This window comes from Urtica dioica, chromosome 8, assembly GCF_054948205.1.
Source record: "Urtica dioica subsp. dioica isolate 48M chromosome 8, U.dioica_male_clone48M_v1_H2, whole genome shotgun sequence".
Lineage (NCBI taxonomy): Eukaryota > Viridiplantae > Streptophyta > Magnoliopsida > Rosales > Urticaceae > Urtica > Urtica dioica.
The window spans coordinates 2,759,868-2,772,005 of NC_142763.1; the positions used below are offsets into that span (position 1 = coordinate 2,759,868).

General features: G+C 29.7%; 1 pseudogene; it reads right to left on the bottom strand.

Moving 5' to 3' along the window:
• Positions 1-2,820: 2,820 nt before the first annotated feature.
• On the bottom strand, positions 2,821-3,755 carry LOC149387257 (auxin-induced protein 10A5 pseudogene; annotated as a pseudogene).
• Between the last annotated feature and the right edge of the window lie 8,383 nt (positions 3,756-12,138).

The window sequence follows — 12,138 nt, forward strand, 5'->3', positions numbered from 1 at the left end:
TTATGGGATTAATATTAATTGCAAGTATTGACTCACACCGCACTCGCACACGCGCACAAGAGATTTTGTGATTAGCAAAGATATTAATATATATTATATATATATATATATATATATAATACAAAAACACTAATCCTTAATTATTCTCATTTGCATAACTTTAAACGAGAATGCCTAATAACAACAAACTATATTATTATTTTTTTTTTAAAACAACAACAAACTATATTATTAGTTTACATAAATGTTAAAGAAAAAATAGAAAGATTCCGTGGCCGTGATATTATATTAAGTATTACAAAAATATTGTCCAATGATCATAAATAAGAAGACAAAATGATGTAAGAATTAATATTGATCATGCAATGTGCACTGTAAAGGGTTCTTGTGCTGTGACATAAGAATTTAACCCTTCGCGTACCTTTATTTCATGGATTATTATTTATCACTGAAAAATTAATTCACAAGAGCTTTTTTGTCGTTATTTATAATACGTACGTAGTCAAACTATAACTAATGCAAATTGCTATTTTTTTTCCAAATATCTGTTAACATCGATCTTGATTAAAAAAAAAAAAATTGGAATGACTTTTCATGATTTGCCGCAAGAAAATAAAAAGAGAAAAAGAGCATACTCACAACCAAGATTTTTTTAGCGTAAATATCCCCAAAACTTCTATGATTGTGGTATTTCGCTCTATACGCTCTATTTGGAGCAATTTAATCCTTAATATATTGATTTGTTAGCATTTTCGTCCTTTTTAAAAAATAAATATTATTTTATTATGAAATTCAACATCTAATCAACTCAAAGCATGTTTACAGCCTAATATATATGTAAAGAGTATCATTAAAAAAAATTGCTCTAAAAACCTAAAATTACTGTTTTGTTATAGTGTTTTTGACAGTGTTTTTGGGTCAAAATGTTATTTAATTAATTTGTTTTATAAAACTAATGACGTATATTACTTTGTAAATATATATTTTATTTATAAAGGGCTGTTCAAAGTAATATATTGATAAAAGTACAAAAAACTTAAATTACAAGAATAGCGCAAAAAAAATTTAAAAACTTCTACACGAATAAGATGAAAAGTGGACCACAAACAATTATAAATACAAAAAAAATAACATGTGAGTTATCTGTCTATGCAGGTAACTAATCATTATCAAATTAATACACAAATCACGAGCAGAAACGCCAATCTTCGCATGTTGTAGATCATTGTGGATTATAGGGGTCTTGCCAAACTGAGATCCATGCACAAAGAAAATCATATCTTCAGATCTTTCAGATCTGAATAAACTAATCCTCCAAAGCCAAATCTAATAAGTCTTGATTATTGAAACATAATCGAAAGAAAAAATAAAACATATGAAAAAGAAAATAGAGATAACAAAATACCTTCTCTTAGGTTGGGACTCATCCGTTGGTCAAGACTATCGGAGTGTTCGTATTTCAAGAGAGGTGATGATACCGAAAATTGAAAGCTAGAGTTTTGATTTTTTTTAGAGAGAGAGTAGTGGTTAGGGTTTTTTGAGAGAGTTATTGAGTTATTACTTTGTAAATATGGTTAAGCTGTATCCGTGTTAAATTTTATGTTTTCTTTTTTAAAAAAGGGCCAAAGTGTAACTTTATAGGTTAAGGTCAAAATATTATTTAAAAAGAGAAAGGTTATGGACCATATAATATATAGTACACTTGTTGTGGAAGAATGACTAAACCACGCAACATTTTAATTGGCTAAAACACCAATTATCATTATTTTTTTAGCTCAAAACCAATTATCATTATTTTTTTTTTGCTCAAAACCAATTATCATTATTTATTGTGCCTACATTATCTTCAAAGCTTTTGAGACAATGGTGTGTGATAAAAAAAAAAAAAAAATTCCTATGCTTTTAATCCACATGCTTTTTCCTCGTATTGGGTAAATAGACAACTCATCTTTAAGAGACGTCCTTGAAAATTATTATAAAGAAGAAAAAAAAATGATAAGGTTGTTTGAATATTCGAGCTTGCTTTGGCTTGATGCCTTATTTTTACTTTTAAGTAAAAAGAAGAAGGTTTAAATAGTAATTTTCTGTATTTATTGAAATATATAGTAACCGTATGTGACAAAGTGAGATTTTAATTGGAAAGCAAAGCAAAAAAAACATTCTTACACATTCATTTCTCTAGTCCAATAAAGAAAAGTCATATTTAAAGGTTAATTTGAGATATAATAAACCTACACCACGAAACAAAAAATATAGTTCTGAAAAAAAAATAACGCAGTAAATAATTTCCTAATTTTAAAGTATTTTATGCGGTTAATAATCTTCAAAGGAAAACTAAATCTCTACTTATAATGAGATTTTTTTTCCCTCAAGTACTACTATAATGAGGATTTGTTGTAGGGAAATAAGAAAGTTTCTTTAGATGCTGGTACAGGTGTGGTACTGCAAAGGAAATAATAAATTACATGTCATTTTTTCGTAGTTTTCCGTACAATATGAAGTTATTTTATATTCATTATTTTCTATTTAATTTAATCTATGCAAAGACCGCATATTACGGAATAAAAAAAACAAATAACTTTTCAAAAGATGTTCGAGATAATATTTAAAAGTAATCTGCTATTTCATACGCTGTTCTCTTTTCATTACTTTTTTGTGTGTTTGTGTGTGTGTTATTTTCATGAAGACGTCTCTTTATACTTTATAGTGCAACTTCAAATCCAGTGTCTCAGGCTCCCAGCCAAAAAAAATAAATAAATAAAAAACCTTCGAACCCAGTCCCAGTGAAGTAATCAATGAAAATAAATAATACGGAATTAATTCAGGCAACAAATTTCATTAACAGTCGATAAAAAATTACATATTATGAGGTAGATCGCTTTTTTTGGATAACAATATAATCATATCCAAAAAAATAAAATCACATCAACCTTACAAACATTCCGTGTATCATATACGATACCCAAAAAAAAAATTAAAAAAAAAACAAAATAAAAATTTACAGTTCATCTCATTTGAGACTTAAAGCGAGCCATCACCAACTCGTCCGAACCAATTCGGGACGACTCACCAAAAAAAAAAAAAAAAAAAAAAAAAAAAAACTTGAAGCCCTAACTATTATTAATAGTAATAACTAATTCCGAAAATGTTAATAATAAATAAAATAAAAATGTCAGTCCAGTCCACGGATCATCAAAAGATCGTCTGATCAGAGAGATCTCGAAGCAACGGCCGAGATTCAGCGATCCCGTCGAGCCTCTTCCTGATATCCACGTGGCAGAACCGCGCCGAGCCGGAGGCCGAGTCGACTCGGGATACGACTCGGAGAACCTCTTCGAAGCAGGCCTCTTCGCATGGTAGAGACAGAGGCCCGTTCCCGGCGGCGAAGCCGTACTCTTCCTCCGCCTGAGCGAGAAGCTTCTGGAACATCGGATGATTCAAGTACGTCGCTCGCACTACGAATCTCTTCCTTCCGATCCCCACGCTCACCGCCACGTAACCCGCCGGAACGTCCGACGGCGGAACCCTAGCTCCGGACGCCGCCGCCGTAACTCTCGCCTTCCTCCGCCACGTCTGAAGCATCTGCCTGAGCCGTACGATGTGACGGATCTTGTTGCTGCTCTTCGATCCTGTTCCTCCGATCGCCGGCGACATTTTTCCTTTCCCTTTTCTGTGTATTTGTTGAGAGAGAAAAACGAGAGCGGAGAGTGAAAACGGTCTTGGGACTTGGGAGGGAATATTGTGTTGAGAGACATCCGTTCTTATAAAGTCAAAAGTTTCGGGGGTTACTAAAATACCCTTGGATGTTTAGTTAATTACGCTAATTTGGGCTGTTGCCCATGTGAGAGATCAAGAGGCATTCCGAATTTCCGATCAAAAAAAAAAAACAAAGGATCATCGAGGCATTAAAAACACTTTAACGTGGGAATTATTTAGCATTAATACTAAGATTCCACTATTAGTTTCAAGTTATTTAAATATGATAATCAAGTGGCCTTTCAAAAAAGTATAGTTGTGTTGTGTATATATATGAGATAGTTTTGCTTTTTTCAATTATTAATTTAGATTTGAAACGCGGATTGGATTGAATATTATCATTCATACATCGTTAGTGTATTTTTGGTATGCCCGTAAAATAAAATTATAAAGTACATCTATTAGTATTACTCGGTTGCTATTGGTATTTTCGTCATTGCAAATTATAATATACAGACGTACGCCAATATACATTCTCAAACCATGTCATTGGCACATGTCCTCTTTGAAGTTTCATAAATTACACATGTCCCTTATTCTATTATTTATATTTATACTTTCAGTCATGACTATATAAAAAAAATTCATATTTGCGTTCTTAGAAAAAAAAAATCTCTCACATTCTGACTTTTTGTATTTATTTATAATTTTATACTTTTATTAGCTACGTCCCCGTAAAATCAAATTATGGCATCACCATTGATCGCATGATTATTGTATACTACATACATAAAGAGAAATAAATAATCTCATGACAAACTACTATATCATTCTAGTTTATATCAAGTTTATAACATAAACTATACTTTTGATATATATACATATACGTATTAAAAAATATATGTCGATATTTCTATCGGAGTAAGCCTTATACTTGTGTCTACCGTTGTGTCAATTTCTTAAAAATATATGTCGGTGAGTGACGTCGCTATTAAATCAAATCACTAGTATATATCGATTTTTTCGTTATCGATATCTTAATTAATTGGTTGAAATAAATGTATTATTTGAGGATTGAGAATTAATTTTTAGGCCATCACCAACCTAAGTCATATTAGCGTGGTATTTAGTGTTTTGGTGTTGGTCGACATAGCTAAACGCACACCATTTTTAGCACCAAAATTAGTGTAAAATTTTGTTTGGTTAATAATATGCTACAAATTTTGGGTGTGCATTATTCATCCACACCAATTTAGCGTTAAGCCTTTTTTAATTAACAAAATCATATAATAAAATTTATATTTTATGAGTTTGACCGTAGTATAAATGTTTAATAAGAATAGATCACATGTCATTGACTTAAAAAGAGTAAATAACATGGCATAAGTTAATTATGTAGTGGAATTTATTATGTATTGCAAAAAAAAAAAGGAATAGACATCGTAATTTTGATTATATTGCTTAATAAAAACTTGAACTTTTGTTGTTTTACTAATCATTTAATTTCAAATAGTTATTTTGTATCATTTTTCTACCGATGTAGTACTGAGTTAGTAACTAAAGTACTATTTGATGGTGATGGACAATACATTATTTTATAGAATTGTTTTATTATGTTATTGGTTGGAAATGGTCTCACTCGTGAATTTGATTCGAGGCATGTTTTAGGACCTGAAAAATACCAGCGAAAAAATGGTAATACATTTAATTTGTTTTTGTAATATTTGGATTGAGAAAAAATAGACCAAAATGAATTTGGAGAGAATGGGAGTGATTAAAATTGAGACTTTACTTCCTTACAAAACGAAATTCCAATCAAATTTGAAGTGTACGAGGGATCCTGGCTTTCTCATTGTCACAAGTATGTCTCTCTATTCCTAAAAAAATATATGACAATAAATAAAATTGATTATTTCCAAGTATAACCTCAATATGTAACAATCAGTTACTGTAATTTTACTATACTACGGTGAGAGTTGTTCTAGTAGAGAAATTTATATGGATATGAATGAGATGACCTATCTAACTTTTCTTTAGCGTTAATATTTATTCATTTATTATTTTAATAGAAATCTTATTATTAATGTTGTGAACACTACACTTGGGAAAGTTTTGGGGCATGATGGCAATGGGCTCTACATTGTTACTTGACCAGCAAACAGACTATTCATTAAGATTTTGTATTTTGCCATTTAAATAATATTTGGTAACACATAAGTTCAGTTATGTCCTCTAACTAACTAATAATAAGGTCACATTGTGGAAGTTATGTCCCTTGACTAATTGCTACGTACATGTATTCTGTTCAAAAGTAGTACATGTCAAATTAGGAAATCCAACAAGCTATTGTTATATGAAGGGAAAAAAAGAAATTAAATAAAACATCAAATTATTTCCTTTTTTATTATATTCGCTGGTACTAATCATATCTTCTATACAGGTATCTATATAGATGGACCTACAATTTGTTTCGTGGTTTTCCTTTGACAGTCAGGCGAATAGATAGATATATATATATATATATATATATATATATATATATATATATATATATATATATATTGTGTGCTTACGTCCGTTAAAAGTTGAATATATATGTATCTATTTTTTTATTTTTAAATTAAAGTCGTTGTATACATTTGGGGTATGTAAGTATTATAATAACTACATCACTTGCCCATTTTACGTGTCTTTCTAAGTTTTGTTTTTCAACTATTTTCATGCATATAATATTTGCAGTTTGCAATAACGACGCGTGATCGTAGCTTAAATTCTTTTTAAAATTCATTTTGCCAGTTGATTTAATAAATCTCATAGGACTTGATAAACAATGCAATATCTAGCGTGACAATATTTGAAATTTTGAACCAGACTCGTGCATGCTCTCAAATACCTATTGGATGATCAGTTAGCTTTTGACCTGGTCAGATAAGTATTTTGGTGATATTGTAAATACATAAAATTTGTTGAGTTCAAACTCGCAATAACTGACACGTCTAAATATTTAAATTCAAGTAGATCGAGTTTACTATGTTTCCTCATCTCTCTGAGTTCTGTTTTAAAACTGCTACCGATTAATTATTAAATGGTTGATTAGATACGAATATTAGATATTGTTTGTCTTTGAAACTCAAAAAAGCCCACATGCTCTCGAAGTTTCAAAGCTATTTGACGCCAACAAACTGAATCTTTTTCATCTTCACTTTGTCACTGCCCAAGCATATATATAGGAATGGATCTTCATGTTAAATATAATGATTCGATGAAATAATTATTTCACACCAAAATTCATGCGAATATATTGTTTATACGCCTTGTCTTATTTTGCCGGAGGAAGAACAAAATATCACTATATATCATATCTCACGTCGTCTTAACATGCATTGAATTCTCTCTTGAAAAATGTTGTATTTCATGGGCTCATTAATTTTCTTTAATCTTGTCTTTTTGTCTTTTTTTCCCATTATTTTAGACCCGTGTCGGATGCGCACTCTATATGGGATCATTAGTTTATTTTTATGCTCTGAGATGTGAAATGATCTATATATATATAACACACAAGTGAGCACTTGATTATGTTGGACGTTATGTGAGTTTAAATAGACACGAAAAATAATATTATGTTCAAGTTGTGCTGTTTCGTCAACTTGGCATCAATCGGCCGGTTTCCTAATGCCAATATTAATAACTCGCATGTCAATTCAAGGCAAAAAATCGAACATGAAAATATATATTAAGTATATTTGGACAACGTAACCATATTATATTTTGCAATTTAACTATTTTTTTTCCTCAAAGAACTAGCAACAATTGTCATTTACCTTTGTTGTCTTATTTGAAAATTTAGACTATGAATTTTTATTTAATTAATTGCAAGATACAATAAATGATCTAACTACTTGTTTGGTACAAAAACACAGAGAAATATAAGTCTGTTGTAAACTGTCTGTAGTCCTTATATATAGAGATCTCAATCTTAACTTTACCTTAAAAATTATATAATATTATAGTTTCAAATTACTCTATTATTAAATTGTCCTTGTCTTAAAGAGTTTTAATTTTGGGCTAATACGACAATGCATGGTTAGTTTTTGAAGAAAACAAGTTTAATGTTGTTAAGTTAGCTCACATTTAAAAATCAAGCTCAATGTTGAATACTTTAGGAAAACTAAGTTGTTGGATAGGTAAAACGTCCAAAATACATTCGTTATAAAACTTCGAAACGATTAAAAAGATAAAAGTAAAAACTTTGAAATCACCATAAAAATAAAGGCAAAACTTTCGAAAATATAAAAAAAAATGAAGGCAAAAACTTTGAAAATAAATTATTATGAAATTAGTAATTTCGAAGATTTTGCCTTCATTTTCCTAGTGATTTTGAATTTTTTAAAAAATGTATTTTGGACGTTTTACATATTCAAAAGCTTGAATTTTTTTAAAGTGTTCAACATGGAGTTTGGTTTTCAAATGTGAGGTATCGTTGAGCTTGGTTTCTCAACTTTCTCTCTTTTTAGAGGGTGTTAGTTACTTTAGAAACTTGTCCTCAAATAACTTGAAATATTTATAAATTGATATATTTTCTTACATTATTAAACTGGACTACTCAATTTGAGGTAGTTCATGCTTCATCAATTTCAATATTGCTCTCGACTTTATAAATGACTTAAAATTTGTCTAAAAGTATAAAGAAAATCTGCACATTTTAAGTGTCTATAAGTTTTTCGACCCCATATATAAATTTTATACAGGTAAATATCTTATACATGTGTAAAAAATTTATTAACGTCAAATCATGACTATTTTGCTAAAACAATTTCCGATTTTGACTATTCTACTAAAAACTTATTACCATGACTATTTTACAAATCAATAAATTTTGAAAGGCTAACTGTAATTTTTTTTTTTCTTCTAATTTGAACACTCTCAAAGTCATTAAAAATTTGTTGACTGTATTTTCCATAAGAAGCATTATTCACAGAGATCGCCTGTGTGAGAAAATAATTATCTTGTCGGACATTGTATTAAATATAAAAAACTACCGTTAAACACTCCGTACAAAAAAGTTTACTCTAACAACAAAAAATATTATTAAGTAAATCTGAAATGGCTGATCTTTACATCATGATCCACGACCACCAGCTTTTAACAGTGTCTTTCAAGGCATGCTTCTGGTTGATACTTGATTTAAATAAATAAATAGTTTATACTGAAAAAAAGTATACAAGTAAGAAAATCAATGATTAATTAAGTAGTTATTATGGGGTCCATAATTTTAACTTTGGTACATGTTCTACTACAGTCGTTATTAATAATTTTCAAGTTGAAAAGGACATAAAATCACCAAGATCTGTTTTCCATTTTTTCCCCCCTTGCAAAATTCCCATTATCCCTTGTCCCCCAGTATCTTTTTTTTTTTTTTTCACGAACAGTAACAAAAGATTAAAAAAATAATCATTGAAGATTTTGGGAATATATCTGGGACCCCAACTTATGGACTTATATTGATTAAAGTCTTCGGAATGGTTTCTTGGATAATGAATATGGTTGATAAAAAATAAAAAGCAATTCAAAAATATAAATGACAGGGTTCCTAACTTGTACTATTTCTAATACCAACTAGCAAATCAAGTGGTTTGAAGAAAAAAATACTAGTTAAAAATTTATCAGGTTTTTTATTATAATTTTTTTTATACAAAATAATCATGCCAGCCAAACAAATTGATTACTAAATAGCTAAAATTTTCAGCATTTTCGCAGAATAGGTAAAGTGTGACATTTTTCTAAATCTTTATGTTGTCATATAACTTTTTGACTCTTTATACGTGATATCGTCCGTATATAAATATATTGCATGGTAAAAAAAAATAAACACTTGATACTTGCACACTTTTATAGATTTTAGTTCTTTCACCAAATTTAAATAAATTGAGTTATTTTGTAAATTTAATAGTTTCTGTTTACTACTTTGTAATTCCTAAATGTTGTTACATTGAGTTGATTGTTTTTGTTTTGACAAAATTGTTGTTCTTCACGATGTTGGAAACATCAGTCTACAACATTAAACATCTACTTTACACGTAAGTACTGTGGCGTGAATTTCTGCAAACATGTTTTTTGTCAAATATGCTTATACGCTTTTATCGATCATCCAATGAGAGTTTACCATCTGCATTGAAAAGCCCTAGCCAAAGACACTACGTTGGTTTGTGTCTTAAATAAGGGTCCATTTCCCTCTTTGATAGGGTTACACTTACACATCTATGTATTTTGTTGCAGTCTTCATCGCCGAAATACTCCATCCTAGGTGTGCTTTATACTATGTGTTGTTGATAGCCATTGTTAGAGATTTGTCACAGAGTTGTTTGTGTATTGATTCGGATTATTGTAACCACGTATTGTTATAAATGTTATTGAAACACTGAGAGAGTGTGAGTGGAACTCAAACACATGGGGAAGACTGAGTTAGAAATTCGAGGGTAGTTTGAAATTATAGGAAATCTGTAAGATGATTATCTATAGTTGTCCGATTTTGTACTTACTTTACCGTCTAGTGAATTTTCTCTTTTTATCGAGAGTATCATCCTTTTAGAAGTATGCACGATTAGTCGAATTGGGTTATCAACTCTTTAATTTTTTTATTTTTAGTTTATGTGTGTGATATGTAGCTAAATTGATAAATTGTTCCATAACTTTAAAACACCTTTAGAATAAACAGTAAATATACTGTTTCTCGAGTATATTAGTTTATATTTAGAGTTAACGTACATATAGAGAAATTTCATTTTATAAACCTACAAGTTAACAAAATATCGGGATTAGACCTCACACTTTAAAAATATCTAAAAATGAACTTTTGTCCAAATTTCGGACACAAATACCCTTTTGAATAAATACACTAATTTCACTTCACTTTCTATCTTTTCAATCACTATTTCCGTCTTTCATACTCGATTCCGACGAGATATAACTAAATTCAATGAGATACGAGGGAATCCGACGAGCTATAATAACATAAAATGACACAATTTTACGTGAATTTAACTTTTTCCGCGTAAGTTGTCCAAAAAGTATGAATTTTATCGTATAACATCGTACATTATCGTACGGCATCGTACGTTATAATTATAATGTACACTATAATTTGTATGAATTTTATCGTACATTATAATTATAATGTATCGTATCAAATCGTACGACATCGTACGGCATCGTACGTTATAAGTATAATGTGTATGAATGTTATCGTACATTATAATTATAATGTATCGTATCTCATCGTACGGCATCGTACGTTATAATGATAATGTACATTATAATGTGTATGAATTTTATCGTACATTATAATTATAATGTATCATATCTCATCGTACGGCATCGTACGACATCGCACGTTATAATTATAATGTACATAATAATTTGTATGAATTTTATCGTACATTAAAATTCATACAAATTATAATGTACATTATAATTATAATGTACGATGCCATACGATAATGTACGATGTTATACGATAAGATTCATATTTTTTGGACATTTTAAGCGGAAAACGTCAAATTCACGTGAAATTTTGTCATTCTATGTTATCATAGCTCGTCGGATTCCTTCATATCTCATTGAATTTAGTTATATCTTGTCGGAATCGAGCGTGAAAGATCGAATGAAGGATTGAGAAGATATCTCAAGTGAAATGAGTGCATTTGTTTAAAAGGGTATTATGTCCAAAATTGAGATAAAAGTCCATTTTTAGATATTTTTAAAGTGTGAGGTCTAATCCCGATATTTTATTAACTTGTAGGTCTATAAAATGAAATTTATCTACATATAACTATAAATAATAGTATGCGGCAAATCGAGTACTGTTTGAATAGATATATCGGATAATTTCTTTATTTATAGTTCACGGTTTTATGTGGGCTACTGAACATAGTTGCATATGAAGGTAAATATGATCTAGTGGTCTTTTCGGAGACACCCAATATATATAACCCATTGGGCTTTCAAAGGTGTCCATTGAAATGATATTGTTTGATTTTTCTTCTTGTTTGTTCACACTCTTTCACACACTAGTGGTGTCACTTTACATGATGTGTCGTTTTGGACAGATGCTTTTAAGCTACGCGTAAATAGGAGTGTATATTTGGATGGTTATGGACATAAACTTAAAGAGGAATTGGATTGTCATCAACGTGCATGACGCCACACGATTGACTTAATATCCTCCTAAATTTGTGGTCTATGAAATCCATTTTGTAGAGCTAACTATATGATTAGTGTATTCCAAAATTTTTACATATGTATTTATTGTAAATCGAGTTTTGATTTATATTTATTGTATGTTCTTTCAAATTGAGTTAAATATTTATGTTACAAATTTATAGTTTATTTGGCAAGCAACAAATAAATAAGCATATCATATTTTGATCATCTTTATTCATGGAG